The sequence below is a fragment of the Pristiophorus japonicus genome, chromosome 7 (assembly GCF_044704955.1).
Source record: "Pristiophorus japonicus isolate sPriJap1 chromosome 7, sPriJap1.hap1, whole genome shotgun sequence".
In the NCBI taxonomy this organism is placed as follows: domain Eukaryota; kingdom Metazoa; phylum Chordata; class Chondrichthyes; family Pristiophoridae; genus Pristiophorus; species Pristiophorus japonicus.
The window spans coordinates 205,855,396-205,873,730 of NC_091983.1; the positions used below are offsets into that span (position 1 = coordinate 205,855,396).

Consider the following 18,335-nt stretch of genomic DNA (forward strand, 5'->3'; position numbering starts at 1 on the left):
AGAGCCTTTAAATGTCTTACATCAAGCCACTACTCCAATAAAATGTAAAGAAACCAGTACAAAACCAAATATCTAAACTTACCTGAAAGTTGCCTGTGTCTCTTTAAGAAGTGCTGGACGGGGGTTCTTGCATGCATGTTCTGCCATGCGTGCTATGGAGAGAGCGCTAAAAGGAGTGCCGGTGTCCAAAATAGCAGGATGTGCGTCAATTCAACATTGCACTCTAATTGACGTCATGATTTAACTAATTTTCCAAATCTGGAGCGAGAGCAGACAACGGCAGTGCTGTCGACCTACCAAAAATGGTGGTCACCGTGTTCCAGGCTGGAAGTGGGCCTAAGCAAGGCTGCCGCCATGTTTTCATCCAAACTGGCCAGCGCAAACGGGCCGAATTTCACGGCCACAGAGCCCAGATTCTCACACGCACACAGCCCTGCTTCATAGATGTGTTTCACTCTGGGTTGGTTCTTGTCATGTATGTAGACCATGTATACTAACTGTATAGTCACATAAGGTGTGCCACCAGAGGCCCTGCATAGTTGTGCAGGGCCCAGTATAAAAGGCTGCCCACCATGCTTGTGCCTCACTCTGGAGTTACAATAAATGGGATTAAGGTCACAACAGCTCAAGTACAATACTAGAACTCGTGGAGTCATTCATAAGAGTATTAAAGGCATAACAACTGGCGACGAGATTACGAACTTTCACGCAAAAATGACTAACGTTGGTGCATTAGAAAAGTTCTCAGAGGGTGAAGATTGGGAAGCCTTTATGGAGCGGCTTGACCAATATTTCGTAGCAAACGACCTGGTAGGCGATGATCCAGCCACGCTGACAGATAACCGCAGAGCTATCCTGTTGACCAGTTGTGGGCCCGCAGTCTATGGCCTCGTCAGGGACTTGCTTGCACCAGAGAAAACAACGACCTAGTTATACGAGGAGCTGAAAGTGCTAATTCGGGACCAACTCAAACTGAAGGAGAGCATCCTCACGGCCAGGCATCGATTTTATACTCAGCACCGCCCTGAGGGCCAAGAAATCACGAAGTATGCTGCCGACCTCAGGAGGCTGGCAGGACTGTGTGAATTCGGCGCATCCCTCGCCGATGCGTTGCGGAACTTCTTCATAATTGGCATCGGTCATGAGACCCTTCTTCACAGGCTACTGTCTGCCGAAACCACCGTCACTCTGCAGAAGGCCATCAGCATCAGCCAGGCGTTCATGTCCTCAAGCTGCAGCTCCAAGCAGATGATGACTCACTCTCAGGTCTCAAACCCAGCAAGTACTGTAAATAGAATGGTGCCTTTCACAGGCAGAACTGTTAAATGTGAATCTGCCTCTGCTCTCCGGGGATTGTTTACTCTGCGGCTTGTCTACTTTTGTCAGCTGTGGGGACACTTTATGATATATCGTTCTGATCCTGGGTACGCAGACTGCAGTATTGGGTAGCCCACTAGATCTGAATATGACCTTTAGGTGTTCGCCCGCTACATTGGCTGATTACAATTTGCACCCGACATCGCTCAACAACATTTTGCTCGTTAAAGCTGGACCTTTACATTGCTTACCAATTTGAAGCAGTTCATTCAAAAATGGCGGGTTGCTGGCCCCCTGTAAAATGGCCTTACTACTTTTACCCCAATCGTCTTCCTTGCGTGGAACCACGTGTCGTTGCTCCATTAGCGCTGCACCTCATGGTTTGGATGGCATTTTTTCCCTGTCCATGATGTCGACTGCCGCAATCTTCTTTCCCAGGAATTCTGCCACTGAAGCTAGGAAGGCGCCCTTGGATCCAATCTTCCTCCCCAGGAGTCCTGCCACTGAAACTGGGAAGGTGCATTCAGGTCGTCTCAGCCGGATCATCGCCATGTAGTCGTGATTAGCGGTCTGTGCCTCTGGGGTTGCGCGGATCTGCTCTCCAGTGCCTGGTTGTATTGTATAGGGTTAATCACGTAGGGTTAATTATGGTATTTAGTCATTTACAGTGTGTCTCTGCTTCATGCACCGTAGAATGTTGTTGCTATAGCGAGAGAGGCAAGCGACCTTGGGACGCACACCAGCTTGTTATGAGACGGTCGGCGCCTCAAGGTCTCATGCTTTGTGGACAAACAGCTGGGACCTTACAGATTAGGAGTTGGCCATAAGCCACATGCACCCATGTTTTGTTTAATAGTATAAAGGAGCGGCACTGTCCCATAGCTTTTCGAACTTCATCTTGGACCGTGATTCGCGAGCGGTGCCGGGACCCCCGATGCTCCTGACCAGCCGTCGTTGTGGAGTTCCCGACGGGCTGAAGGCCGTGAGCTTTGTTGCATCTTATCATACTTCTCTTTTCTTCGTAAAAATATATTATTATGTTTCTTTTCTCTCAGTAAACGGTATCTTATTCTTTACTTCATTTGTCTTGTCTCTTATTTAACATTCATCCAGATCCCGAACCTGGGTCTATTATTATCGATCCAAAACTCTGGTCCAATCGAAGGTGGGGGCTTGCTCTGCCTTTGAGCACGGGGGACGTCGATCGCTGGAGGGATGAAATCTTCCCAGTTCCAATGAATCTTCCCCATCCATCTTCTTCCAAGTAGCGTTGATCCATCACCTGGAACAATCCACAATGGTAAATTGTGCACCGCGCCATCATGGGATACACTTACATCCACACTACCAACAACTGATATCAGTTCCTTGGTGTAGGTGTGCAGCTTTGCCTGAACTGGGACCAGCTTGGGTCGTTCAGCTTGATCGTTCCATAGCCTCTCAAAGGCTTCCTGGCTCATTACTGACTGACTCGCCCCCGTGTCCACTTCCATGAAGACTGGAATGCCATTTATCTTGACTTCCATTATCACTGGAGGACAATCTGTGGTGCAGGTATATACTCCATCCACTTCGTCCTGGGACTGAGCTACCTCTCCAGCCATCTCGCTGGATTCACTGCCATCTGCTGACTCTTCCACGTGGTGAGTCACAGCTCTTTTGCACATTCACTGGAGGTGACACTTTGTGCTGCAGCCTTTGCACACATAGTCTCTGAACCAACACTGATGACCCCTGTGATTACCTCCGCAATGCCAGCATGGAGCTACTTGACTTACGTTTGCACCCCTCGGCGGACTCTGAGTTAAAGGGCAGATTCATGCAAATGTACCACACAAAAAGAAATGCAACTGTAATCCACCCAACAAATGTACCAAGATATAAATGTAAAACCCATGTGATGAACTTGAATGCAACTTGCATGTAATGGGTCATTAGCATGATCTCTGTGTGGGGGGGGAGAATGGAGTCGTCATGGACTCACAACCAGAAACCACGGGGACCTCCACTGGCAAAAAATTTCACTACCAACCCACCCAAGCTAGAAGCGACCCTCCAATGGTCAGGAAGAGAAAAGTCCAGGTCACCATCAATGTATGAGTCAATTTGCATTAAAGACTTGGGGGGAAGTGATGTCAAGTATGTAGACCATGTATACTAACTGTATAGTCATATAAAGTGTGCACCAGAGGGCACTGCGGTGGGAGACCTGAGGGTTACCTGCATAGCCCAGTATAAAAGGCTGCTCACCATGCTTGTGCCTCACTCTGGAGTTACACTAAGTTGGGACTAAGGTCACAACAATACTAGACCTCGTGGACTCATACATAAGAGTATTAATGACATAACAGTTCTTGAATCCCAGAGGGCAATGTTCCAGCCACTTAATATTTGGAATATTCCAGTCAATGATTGTCTACGTAAACAACAATGGAAAACACTTGGTGACAGCTGAACAAAGGCTGCTTCTTTAGTCCTCGAGTACACACACTGTTAGCTACTCTTGTTTAATAATTATATGATCTGTTCTTCCTTCATACCTAATCCTTGCTACATTCTGAGAGCCGACTCTGATTCATGGTTGCTATGCAACGCTGTTTGTTCTATACCTGTTCCTGTTTATTTTACCTTTACTGATCATCTGGCTGCATTTTACAAAGCTTCCTTTTACCCACACACAAGTGGCATGTGATCGAGAGCGGAGCGGAGCTGCCGAACTTTACTTCTCCTGGCCTGTTTGAAACAAGATGAAAGAGAAATGTGAGGGGAGTGAAGTTTGCAAACAGCAAGAACAAATGATTGTGGAGCAGGGAGTCACAAAGGTCGGTGTGAATGGAGTGTTTAAGGTAATTGAGTGGTTTTAATGTCTTGTGAGTTATAGCACACACGCTGTGAAACTTTACTGGTTATTTGTCAGAGATGTCCGTTGGCCATTTTAACAAGCAATTCTTTTTCCCCTCTTTCAGATGAGACGTTAAACTGAGGCCCCATCTGCTCTCTCAGGTGTACGTAAAAGATCCCATGGCACTATTTCGAGGTGTTCTCCCCGGTGTCTTGGCCAAGATTTATCCCTCACCCAACCTCACTAAAATAGTTAATCTGGTCATGTCTGTGGCAGCTTGCTGTGCGCAAATTGGCTGTCACATTTCCGACATTGCAAAGGTGGGGGGGGGGCAGGGGGGAAGAGGAAGAGTTTTGGGAGGGGGGCAGGGAAGGGGAAGAGTTTTGATCCGGCGGGGGAGAAAAAATCTTCAAAGATCTTCCAGTACTTTAATATCTAGCTATCTTTACTAAAAATATACTCAGTTTAATCAGGCTGATATTACCTACACCCTGTCCAGTCTCGCTGCTTGGGATTTAAAAAAAAACTAGCATTCCTATCATAACACTGTCATTTGGAGGCTACCTGCGCTGATCTCTTCATTCACCGCAGAGTTTTTCAGAACGTACAAAAGTGGCCACTTACTCTGGCCTAGCTTAGTTTGGAGTAAGTTTTAGCTGGCTAAACTTGTTTAAATGGCCAAAACAGGCATAAGTGGCTGGTAACGCCCCCTTTTGAAAAAAAAAACTGAACTAAAAAAAAAACCTAACTAACTCACTTATACTGGAGCAACTTAAATGGGAGAATTGCAATTTTTAAGTTACTCCAAAAAAATCTAGTTGATCCAAAAAAACGGAGCAACTCCTTTCTTTCTATTCTCAGCACAGTTGATAATCCTCTTGTCTCTGAGCGAGAAGGTTGCAGTTAGAGTCTAGTCTGACCGTTCATCATTGGAATGGGAGGAGTGCATCATTACCAGCGGAACAGTCCTTCAGGTGTGTTGTGTATGCAATAACTGTTAGACTGAGTACTGTTTAACTCCAAGAGGTATGACCTTGGCTCTGCTTTATTAAGGCTCAAAGTGACTAATATACAAAATGGCTGGCCTTTTATGTTTGAGCTGCACACACGTGCATGCAACCCAATGGCCTCCAACAGTGACGCCATCTAGTGGCTAGTGATCCCAAAAGTACATACATGACAATACCTCCCTCTGAGATCTTAACACAGTCTTTTACAAATTGAGATGGTCCGATGTTTTACACTCCCGGGTTGACCGTCTCAGTTCAACTCCAGCCCTGGATGAGTGTTCAGAGTCTGTTGTGACTAGTGGCTGGGTGGCTGACCTGGTGGGAGTGGCAATGGCCATGTCAGGGATTGAAAGTCCATTTTCATTGAACATGTCAGTGATTGAAATTCCCGATTCACTGATGACCACTGAGTCCTCTGATGACTGGGGTTAGGTTGGTTGGTCGTCGATTGTCTCTTCCTCCGACTGTTCCGGTTTGTCTGTGTGACGCAGCTTTGTCTGATCCATATGTTTCCTGCATGTTTGCCTATTTTTGAGCTTGACAATAAATACTCTATTGCCATCCTTGGCCAGCGATCCACTTGGGATCCTGACCATAATTCAGAACATATACAGGATCATTTACAGAAATATTGCGTGACATAGCTGCGCGATCGTGATAGCCTTGCTGACTTTGTCTTCTATATTCAACATGATTATTCAAGTTAGGGTGTACAAGAAATAGCTTGGTCTTAAGACCTCTCTTCATCATTAGTTCAGCAAGCAGACCCTGGTAAGCGTGTGTGGGCTTGTCCTGTAACTAAGCAGTATGCATGACAGGTGGGTCTGCAGTGACCCTTGGGTTACTCACTTCATACTCTGCTTTATGATTGGACAGCACATTCTGCTTGCCCATTGGATGCAGGTTTGAATGGTGCTGACCTTACGTTGAGTTTCATGAACTCTTGAAACTTCTGACTGATGAAGCACGATCCGTTGTCGCTAACAACGATGTCAGGCAGACCATGTGTCGCGAACATGACACTGAGATTCTCAATGGTAGCTGTGGATGTGCTGGATGACATGATTATACACTCTATATGTTCATAATAAAGTAATGTAACTGAGTACTGTAGACATGAGTAAATGTGACCTTAGCTCCTTTATTCAAACTCCAGAGTGCTCGTACAGCATGGGAGACCTTCTTATATACAGTGCTCCCAAGGGATGCTGGGATTTCTTGGGACTCCAACAGGGTTGCATATATAACATCACTCTCTCCCAAAGTCAATAGTACACTTATTTACTGGGTGAGACGATCTGGGGCTTTTCGATCCCTTGTCGATCGTCTCGGTACAAATGCAGGTGTGGGTGAGTTAGTTGGTTCTTCGCTGGGCAGCTGGCCTTGCTGGGTTGCTGGGAATGGTGAGTTCAGCTTCGTGGCCAACCGTGATGTTGGTTGCCACTTGTGTGTGTGTTGGAAGGTTGAAGTTGGTGGTGTCCTCTTTGGGTTGCTCGTGGCTGTCTGTGAATCGCAGTTTGGTTTGGTCCAAATGCTTTGTGCAAGCTAGTCCATTAGCAAGTTTGACCTGAAACACCCTACTCTCTTCTTTGGCAATGACAGTGCCAGCAAGGCATTTGGGACCATGTCCATAGTTGAGTACAAATACAGGTTCATTGACTTCAAGTTTGCGCGATCATGGTACATGCTTTGTTTATGCCGCCTGTCCTCGACGTGATCATGGAGATCAGGGTGGACAAGAGAGAGCCTTGTTTTGAGCACCCTTTTCATGAGCAGCTCGGCTGGGTGAACCCCAGTGAGCGAGTGGGGTCTTATGCGGTAGCTGAGCAGGACTCGGGACAGGCGGGTCTGCAGGGAGCCTTCTGACACACGTTTCAAGCTTTGCTTGATGGTTTGGACTGCCCGTTCTGTCTCGCCGTTGGATGCGGGCTTGAACGGGGCAGATGTGCTTGATCCCATTAGGGGTCATGAATTCCTTAAATTCAGCACTGGTGAAGCATGGCCCATTGTCGCTGACAAGGACATCAGGCAGGCCATGCATGGTGAACATGGCTCGTAGGCTTTCGATGGTGGCAGTGGACGTGCTTACAGACATTAGTACACACTCAATCCGTTTTGAATCAGCATCGACAACAACCAAAAACATTTTGCCTAGAAATGGGCCCGCAAAGTCAACATGGATCCTAGACCACGGTTTGGAGGGCCATGACCACAAACTTTTTAAAAAAGGAGGGAGAGAGAAAACAGGGAATTATAGACCGGTCAACCTGACCTCAGTAGTGGGTAAAATGATGGAATCAATTATTAAGGATGTCATAGCAGCGCATTTGGAAAGAGGTGACATGATAGGTCCAAGTCAGCATGGATTTGTGAAAGGGAAATCATGCTTGACAAATCTTCTGGAATTTTTTGAGGATGTTTCCAGTAGAGTGGACAAGGGAGAACCAGTTGATGTGGTATATTTGGACTTTCAGAAGGCTTTCGACAAGGTCCCACACAAGAGATTGATGTGCAAAGTTAAAGCACATGGGATTGGGGGTAGTGTGCTGGCATGGATTGAGAACTGGTTGTCAGACAGGAAGCAAAGAGTAGGAGTAAATGGGTACTTTTCAGAATGGCAGGCAGTGACTAGTGGGGTACCGCAAGGTTCTGTGCTGGGGCCCCAGCTGTTTACACTGTACATTAATGATTTAGACGAGGGGATTAAATGTAGTATCTCCAAATTTGCGGATGACACTAAGTTGGGTGGCAGTGTGAGCTGCGAGGAGGATGCTATGAGGCTGCAGAGCGACTTGGATAGGTTAGGTGAGTGGGCAAATGCATGGCAGATGAAGTATAATGTGAGGTTATCCACTTTGGTGGTAAAAACAGAGAGACAGACTATTATCTGAATGGTGACAGATTAGGAAAAGGGGAGGTGCAACGAGACCTGGGTGTCATGGTACATCAGTCATTGAAGGTTGGCATGCAGGTACAGCAGGCGGTTAAGAAAGCAAATGGCAGGTTGGCCTTCATAGCGAGGGGATTTGAGTACAGGGGCAGGGAGGTGTTGCTACAGTTGTACAGGGCCTTGGTGAGGCCACACCTGGAGTATTGTGTACAGTTTTGGTCTCCTAACCTGAGGAAGGACATTCTTGCTATTGAGGGAGTGCAGCGAAGATTCACCAGACTGATTCCCGGGATGGCGGGACTGACCTATCAAGAAAGACTGGATCAACTGGGCTTGTATTCACTGGAGTTCAGAAGAATGAGAGGGGACCTCGTAAAAACATTTAAAATTCTGATGGGTTTAGACAGGTTAGATGCAGGAAGAATGTTCCCAATGTTGGGGAAGTCCAGAACCAGGGGTCACAGTCTAAGGATAAGGGGTAAGCCATTTAGGACCGAGATGAGGAGAAACTTCTTCACCCAGAGAGTGGTGAACCTGTGGAATTTCTACCACAGAAAGTTGTTGAGGGCAATTCACTAAATATATTCAAAAAGGAGTTAGATGTAATCCTTACTACTAGGGGGATCAAGGGGTATGGCGAGAAAGCAGGAATGGGGTACTGAAGTTGCATGTTCAGCCATGAACTCATTGAATGGTGGTGCAGGCTAGAAGGGCCGAATGGCCTACTCCTGCACCTATTTTCTATGTTTCCATGTTTCTAACTTAGCGGTGCATTCCTGGGTGCATTGCTCAGCTGAGAGCATGTGATGTATTGGCGCATGCATGACTCCAAATCTGAGTCGATGCCGGGCCACCACACATGGGATCTGGCTATAGCTTTCATCATTACTATGCCTGGGTGGGTACTTTGTAGGTCGCGTATGAACGTTTCCCTGCTTTTCTTAGGCAAAACCACGTGATTGCCCCACAAAAGACAGTCTGCCTGCATGGACATTTCGTTTTTGCGCCGCTGGAACGGCTTGATCTCTTCATGCATTTCCGCTGGGACGCTGTACCAGCTCCCATGGAGGACAGTTTTTTTACAAGGGACAGTAAAGGATCCTGGGTCCAGTTCCTGATCTGGCGGGCCGTAACGGGTGACTTTTTGTTTTCAAATGCATCCGTCACTAAGATCAAGTCTGCAGGCCGTGCCATTTCCACCCCGGTGGTGGGCAATGGTAGCTAACTGAGAGCATCAGCGCAGTTCTCTGTGCCTGGTCTGTGGCGGATTACATAGTTATATGCAGACAGCGTAAGTGCCCATCTTTGGATACGGGCAGAAGCATTGGTATTAATCCCTTTGCTCTCTGACAATAGCGATATGAGCGGCTTCTGGTCAGTTTCTAACTCAAACTTGAGACCAAACAGATACTGGTGCATTTTTTCACCCTGTAAATGCATGCCAGAGCTTCTTTTTCAATCATACTGTCGGCCCTTTCGGCCTTGGACAAACTCCTGGATGCATAGCGACTGGTTGCAATGTTTCCGATTCGTTTGCTTGTTGTAACACACACCCTGACCCCGTACGAAGATGCATCGCAAACTACCACTATACGTTTATATGGGTTATACAGAACAAGCAGTTTGTTGGAACATAACAGATTTCTGGCTTTCTCAAAAGCAGCCTCTTGTGATTACCCCATACCCAGTCATCTCCCTTGTGTAGCAGAACATGTAGAGGTTCTAGCAAGGTGCTTAACCCGTGTAGGAAATTACCAAAATAGTTGAGGAGTCCCAGGAACGACCACAGCTCCGTCACGTTCTGTGGTCTCGGCACGTTCTTGCTGGCCTCCGTCTTGGCGTCAGTGGGTCTGATGCCACAATTGTTCTCCCTAAGAACTCGACCTCTGGTGCCAGGAAAACACACTTCGAGCGTTTCAACCTGAGTTCTACATGATCTAGCCGACTTAGAACCTCTTCCAGGTTCTGCAAGTGTTCGATGGTGTCCCGACCTGTGACTAGTATGTCACCCTGGAAAACCACGGTGCGAGGAACCGACTTTAGCAGACTCTCCATATTCCTTTGAAAAATAGCCACGGCCGATCAAATCCCAAACAGGCATCTATTGTCAATGAACAGACCTTTGTGCGTGTTGCTGCAGATGAGGCCTTTTGAAGATTCCGCCAGCTCCTGCGTCATGTAGGCCGAGGTCAGGTCCAACTTGGTGAACATCTTTCCTCCAGCCAGGGTCGCAAATAGGTCATCTGCCTTGGGTAGCGGGTACTGGTCCTGTAGCGAAAAACAGTTAATCGTTACTTTATAGTCCCCACAAATTCTGACCGTGCCATCGCCTTTGAGAACCGGAACAATTGGACTGGCCCACTTGTTGAACTCCACCGACGTGATGATACCTTCTCGCTGCAGCCTGTCCAGCTCAATTTCCACTTTCTCACCCATCATGTACAGTACCGCCCGTGCCTTGTGGTGGATGGGTTGTATATCGGGAACCAAGTGGATCTGCACCTTCGCCCCCGAGAAACTTCCGATGCCTGGCTCAAACAACGACGGAACTTGCTCAGAATCTGGGCATATGGACGAGAGCGCTAGGATGTCGTCCTAGTCCAGCGGATTTTTCCTAGCCAGCTTCTGCCGAACAGTATGGGGCCATCTCCTGGTACAATCCATAGTGGGAATTCGTGCACTGCTCCATCATAGGAGACTTTTACTGCTGCGCTGCCAATTACAGGGATCAGCTCTTTAATGTAAGTTCTTAGCTTGATATGAATGGGGCTAAGCTTGGGCCTGTGTGCCTTGTTGCAACACAGCCTGTCGAAGGCCTTTTTGCTCATGATAGACGGACTCGCACCCATGTCCAGTTCCATGGATACTGGAGTTCCGTTCAGTTCGACTTTTAACATGATCGGTGGACCTTTCGTGGTGAAGGTGTGTACCCCATACACTTCTGCCTGCTCAATTCGAGTCTTTAATTCAGCTTGATCCGCCATGGACCAATCTTCCTCTCCAAGTGGTGGTTTGCAGGGTTTGCAACTCGTCTGAACATTCGCTGGAGGTGTCCCATTGTTCCACAGCCTTTGCACACAGTGTTTGAAGCAGCATTGATGGGCTCGATGATCACCTCCGCAGCACCAACAAGACGTTAACTACCTCGCATTAACGTTTGATGGCGGACTCTGGGTCATCTGAGGTCATGCAGCTGCAGGCGTGTACGTTCTGCCATATGCATTCCTGCCTAAAAATGACTTAACTTTGTGTACAGTACTTGCCGAAACCTATTTATGCTGCAAAATTTGTTTGGTGTAATCGCTGGTGGACATAAATGCCTGGGCTATCGTTATGGCTTTACTCAGGTTCGGTGTTTCAACAGTCAATAGTTTGCGAAGGATAACCTCATGGCCAATGCCAAGCAGAAAGAAGTCTCTTAGCATTTTCTCAAGGAATCCATCGAATTCGCAATGTCCTGCAAGGTGCCTTAGTTCGGCAACTTCCTGGTCTTCAGACCCTTGACATGTGTAAAATCGATACCTTGCCATCAGAACGCTTTCCTTCGGATTTAGGTGCTCCCGGACCAGCGTACACAGTTCTTCATACGATTTGGTTGTTAGTTTCACCGGAGCTAGAAGGTTCTTCATGAGGCCATAGGTTGTTGCCGCACAGATGGTGAGGAGGATCGCCCTTCGTTTGGCAGCGTTCTCATCCTCTTCCAGTTCGTTGGCCACAAAGTATTGGTCGAGCCTCCCAATCGCCCCTTCTGAGAATTTCTTCAGGATACCAACAGTTCTCTGCATTTTCGCGTCATTGTTCGTTATCTCGTCGCCAGCCGTTATGTTCATAATAAAGTAATGTAACTGAGTACCGTAGACATGAGTAAGTGTGACCTTAGCTCCTTTATTCAAACTCCAGAGTGTCAGTACAGCATGGGAGGCCTGCTCCCAAGGGATGCTGGGATCCCTTGGGACTCCAACAGGTATGCCCTCTGGTGGCAGTATGATACAAGTTACACAGAGTTGCATACATAACACTATTCACTTCGAATATGCATCCACCACAACTAAAAACATCTTCCCCAGGAATGCACCTGCAAAGTCTATGTGGATCCTGGACCATGGTTTGGACGGCCAAGTCCACAGATTCAGCGGCGATTCCACTGGTGCTTCGCTGAGCTGCATGCAAGTGTTGCACTGATGCACATGTTTCCAGCCCAGAGTCAATTCCCAGCCACCATACATGAGACCTGGCGATGGCTTTTATCATTATAATGCCAGGATGTGTGCTATGTAGCTCATGTACAAATTTCTCTCTCCCTTTCTTGGGCATAACAACACGATTGCCCCACAGTATACAATTCGACTGAAAAGACAGTTTGTCTTTGCGACGAATGAAAGGTTTGGTCTCCTCGCACATTTGATTGGGTATGGCAGACCAATCACCTTTGAGGATGTAACTCTTCACCACTGATAAAATCGGATCCTGGCTGGTCCAGGTCTTAACTTGTTGAGCCGTGACAGGGGTTCCTTCACTCTCAAAAGCATCCATAACTAACAATAGGTCCGCCGGTTGTGGTGTGGGCAACGGCAGATGGCTCAAAGCATCGACACAAATCGGTGCCAGGTCTATGGCGAATGACATAATCATAAGTGGATAATGTCAGCGCCTACCTCTTGATGCGGGATGAAGCATTGGTATTGATACCTTTGTTATCAGAGAACAGTGAAATGAACGGCTTGTGATCTGTCTCCAGTTCAAACCGAAGCCCAAACAGATACTGATGCATCTTTTTAACCCCATACACACAGGCTGGTGCCTCTTTCTCTACCATACTGTAGGCACTTTCCGCTTTCAACAAACTTTTTGAAGCGACTGGTTGAAGTTTACCCGACTCATTAGCTTGTTGGAGTACGCAACCAATTCCAAATGACGAAACATCACAGGCCAATACTAAAAGTTTACATGGGTCATAATGTACCAGCAGCTTGTTAGAGCAAAGCAGGTTAGTGGCTTTCTCAAAAGCTCTGTCGTGAGACGCACCCCACATCCAGTTGTCGCCTTTTCTTAGCAGCATGTGCAGTGGTTCTAATAAGGTGCTCAATTTAGATAGGAAATTACTGAAGTAGTTGAGTACACCCAGGAACAAATGCAGCTCCGTCACATTCTGCGACTTGGGTACATTCTTAATGGCCTTGGTTTTCGCGTCCGTGGGTCTGATGCCGTCAGCAGCAATTTTCCTCCCCAGGAATTCGACCTCTCGTGCCATGAAGATGCACTTCGAGCGTTTCAGTCTGAGTCCCACTTTGTCCAGAAGATGTAGAACCTCTTCCAGGTTGTTCAGATGTTCCTCGGAGTGACGATCTGTGATCAGGATATCATCTTGGAACACGACGGTTCTGGGAACGGACTTCAGTAGACTCTCCATGTTCCTCTGAAATATTGCTGCCGCTGAGCGAATTCCAAAAGGGCACCTGTGATAAATAAACAGTCCTTTATGCATGTTAATGCACGTAAGTCTCTTCGACGTCTCGACCAGCTCCTGTGTCATGTAGACCGACGTCAAATCCAGGCAAACAAGTCATCAGCCTTTGGTAACGATAGTGATCCTGTTTTGAAACCCTGTTGATCGTAGCCTTGTAGCCTCCACAGATTCTGACTGTGCCATCACTTTTCAGCACAAAAACATTGGGGCTGGCCCATTCATTAAATTCAACCGGTGATATGATCCCTTCACGCTGGAGTGTCCAGTCAATTTCGACCTTCTCCCTCATAATATACGGCACTGCCCGAGCTTTATGATGGATGGGTCTTGCATCCGAGTGCACGTGGATCTGCACCTTGGCTCCCGTGAAGTTGCCGATGCCTGGTTCAAACAGCGAGGGGATCTTGGTCAGTACTTGGGCGCATGTATCTTTCTCCGACAACAACGCCTTGATGTCGTTCCAATCGCATCTGATTTTTTCAAGCCAGTTCCTGCCGAACAGCATTGGGCCATTGCCTGGCTCAATCCAAAGCAGTAACTCGTGAACCGCACCATCATATGACACTTTAATTGTGGCACTGCCAATCACCGTTATGAGTTCTTTGGTGTACGTGCGCAACTTGACATTGACTGGACTCAGCCTGGGCCTCACAGCCTTAGTATCCCACAGCTTGTCGAATGCCCTCTGGCTCATTATCAATTGACTCGCCCCCATGTCCAGTTCCATCGATATCGGCACCCCATTAAATTTCACGTTGATCATTATCGGTTTGCTCTTAGTTAGGAACGAGTACTGTCCATACACTTCCTCCTCTGGTATCTCGGATTGCGATTCCGGATCCGCATTAGTCTGACCATCATCCTCCATGTGGTGTGTCACAGCACGCTTGCTCATCTGCGGTCACTTGCGCAGAAGATGCCCCACTCTCAGACAGCCATTGCAACTATATTGCTTAAATCGGCACTGCTGGTGCCAGTGATTTCCCTCACAACGCCAACATGGAGAAATCAGATGCATTCCCTCTGGCGGACTTTGGGCAGCCACAGGTTTTGCGTACACAGTCGGGTAGGCCCTGTCATGTGCCGCTCTTCCGAAAGCCGAATCAATTATATTTACAGCACTTGCCGAGTTTCGATTTTTCACTGATATCTGTTTTAGACTTCTATCCAACGTCATGCATGACTGAGCGATCGTGATGGCCTTGTTCAAGTCCAACGTCTCCACTGCCAGTAGTTTGCGCAGGATCACCTTGTGGTTGATGCCGATTACAAAGAAGACCTGCAGCATGTCTGCCAACACAGCCCCGAACTTATACGGTCCCGTTAGACGTCTCAGGTCGGCGACGAATTCCGCCGCATTCTGGCCCTCTGAGCGAATGTGCATGTAAAATCTGTATCTCGAGATGATGATGCCATCGTCTGGCTTAAGGTAGCCCTGTACCAGTGTACACAATTCTTCATACGTCTTCTCTGTTGGACTCACAGGCAGGAGTAGATTTTTTATCAGACCATAAATTTTTGGACCGCAAACCGTGAGGAACACCAACCGGCGCCGATCTGCGTCACCAAACTCCTCCATTTTGTTGGCCACGAAGAACTGGCTCAAATGGCTCACAAAGTCTGCCCAATCCTCTCCTTCCACAAATTGCTGCAACAATTCAATTGTGCTCATTTTTGCATGCAAAGGTTCTTGTTGACTTGTTGCCAAATGTTGTGTCTGCAATAACTGTTAGACTGAGTACTGTTTAACTCCAAGAGGTATGATCTTGGCTGTGCTTTATTAAAGCCCAAAGTGACTAATATACAAAATGGCTGGCCTTTTATACTCGGGCTGTACACACGTGCGTGCAGCCAAATGGTCTCCAACAGTGATGCCATCTAGTGGCTAATGATCCCAAAAGTTCATACATGAGAAGGTGAGACTTGGAACCAAAGTCCGATTTGATGTTCCGGTGATTTTGTTGAACTAATGATACTAATTTGAAGAAGAGTAGGGAGTTCTCCTGATGTCCTGGCCAAACAATGTTTCCCTCAAACAGTACTACAAAATAATAGGACAGGGAAAATGGAGTACGAGAAGAAGCTTGCAGGGAACATTAAGACGGATTGCAAAGGTTTCTGTAGATATGTAAAGAGAAAAAGGTTAGTAAAGACAAACGTAGGTCCCTTGCAGTCAGAATCAGGGGAAGTCATAACGGGGAACAAAGATATGGTGGACAAATTGAACAAGTACTTTGGTTCAGTATTCACTAAGGAGGACACTAACAACCTTCCGGATATAAGAGGGTTCAGAGGGTCTAGTAAGGAGGAGGAACTGAGGGAAATCCTTATTAGTCGGGAAATTGTGTTGGGGAAATGAATGGGATTGAAGGCCGATAAATCCCCAGGGCCTGATGGACTGCATCCCAGAGTACTTAAGGAGGTGGCCTTGGAAATAGCGGATGCATTGACAGTCATTTTCAAACATTCCATTGACTCTGGATCAGTTCCTATTGAGTGGAGGGTAGCCAATGTAACCCCACTTTTTAAAAAGGGAGGGAGAGAGAAGACAGGGAATTATAGACCGATAAGCCTGACATCGATAGTGGGTAAGATGATGGAATCAATTATTAAGGATGTCATAGCAGCGTATATGGAAAGAGGTGACATGATAGGTCCAAGTCAACATGGATTTGTGAAAGGGAAATCATGCTTGACAAATCTTCTGGAATTTTTTGAGGATGTTTCCAGTAGAGTGGACAAGGGAGAACCAGTTGATGTGGTATATTTGGACTTTCAGAAGGCTTTCGACAAGGTCCCACACAAAAGATTAATGTGCAAAGTTAAAGCACATGGGATTGGGGGTAGTGTGCTGACATGGATTGAGAACTGGTTGTCAGACAGGAAGCAAAGAGTAGGAGTAAATGGGTACTTTTCAGAATGGCAGGCGGTGACTAGTGGGGTACCGCAAGGTTCTGTGCTGGGGCCCCAGCTGTTTACACTGTACATTAATGATTTAGACGAGGGGATTAAATGTAGTATCTCCAAATTTGCGGATGACACTAAGTTAGGTGGCAGTGTGAGCTGCGAGGAGGATGCTATGAGGCTGCAGAGCGACTTGGATAGGTTAGGTGAGTGGGCAAATGCATGGCAGATGAAGTATAATGTGGATAAATGTGAGGTTATCCACTTTGGTGGTAAAAACAGAGAGACAGACTATTATCTGAATGGTGACAGATTAGGAAAAGGGGAGGTGCAACGAGATCTGAGTGTCATAGTACATCAGTCATTGAAGGTTGGCATGCAAGTACAGCAGGCGGTTAAGAAAGCAAATGGCATGTTGGCCTTCATAGCGAGGGGATTTGAGTACAGGGACAGGGAGGTGTTGCTACAGTTGTACAGGGCATTGGTGAGGCCACACCTGGAGTATTGTGTACAGTTTTGGTCTCCTAACCTGAGGAAGGACATTCTTGCTATTGAGGGAGTGCAGCGAAGGTTCACCAGACTGATTCCCGGGATGGCGGGACTGACCTATCAAGAAAGACTGGATCAACTGGGCTTGTATTCACTGGAGTTCAGAAGAATGAGAGGGGACCTCATAGAAACGTTTAAAATTCTGATGGATTTAGACAGGTTGGATGCAGGAAGAATGTTCCCAATGTTGGGGAAGTCCAGAACCAGGGGTCACAGTCTAAGGATAAGAGGTAAGCCATTTAGGACCGAGATGAGGAGGAACTTCTTCACCCAGAGAGTGGTGAACCTGTGGAATTCTCTACCACAGAAAGTTGTTGAGGCCAATTCACTAAATATATTCAAAAAAGAGTTAGATGTAGTCCTTACTACTCGGGAGATCAAGGGGTATGGCGAGAAAGCAGGAATGGGGTACTGAAGTTGCATGTTCAGCCATGAACTCATTGAATGGCGGTGCAGGCTAGAAGGACCGAATGGCCTACTCCTGCACCTATTTTCTATGTTTCTAATAGATTAACTGGTCATTCACCTCATTGCTGTTTATGGGATGTTGCTGCTGTAGAATGGCTCTGTGCTTGTCCACATAACAACAGGTAGTGCACTGAGGAATATAGATCATGGCAGGACTGGAAAAGACTCTGCAATCCATCTCTAAAACAAATACCTCTTAATTGCCCACCCCCCAGAAATCTATTTAATTTATCCGTTAAGTTTTTCAAATTATCTGCCCCCACCCCCTGGACAGTACAATCCACACTTTTATCAGCCTCTGCACTGTCGATAACCCTAAACTGCCTGTGTACTTTCTCTCCAACCTCTCTCTCTTCACATGGCTCTACTTCACCACCCCTGTGGCTCTAGAGTTTATAGCAATTTCGAACTTATCATTCGAACACTGCAACATTAATTTATTGTGTGCAGTGCTTGGAGATGGTTCAATGTTATATGGCAAAAGGTAAAATTGCTGTTGATTGCTTGGGCCCTGGGCATTCCCGCTGGGATATGTTGCAGGGCAGATTCTGCAGCACTGGAAAAACAACGGATCACACACACGGTTACTTTGAAGTTGCGATACGTGACAGCTTCTGACCAATGCAACTTCCTTCGTGGTTGGGGAAGGTCAACACAGACCAATAAGTACAGCCACTTGCTTGGGCATTAGAGGCAACTGAAGATGCTCGTCCTGTACATTGCCAGAAAACATGCTGCCATCTGCTTCAGGTGACAGTGCGATCAGCTATCTAGGCCCTCAGCTCGGGAACTCCTCCCTAAACCTCTTTGCTTCCCTTGCCTCCTTTTAAGACACTCCTTAAAACTGATCTCATTGACCAAGCTTGTGGTTACCTGTCCTAATATCTC

General features: G+C 47.0%; 1 protein-coding gene across 3 annotated transcripts in view; it reads left to right on the forward strand.

Moving 5' to 3' along the window:
* LOC139267426 (TOG array regulator of axonemal microtubules protein 2-like) overlaps nucleotides 1-18,335 on the forward strand; it is a 191,086-nt gene that overhangs the window by 47,108 nt on the left and 125,643 nt on the right. The window lies entirely within an intron of this gene.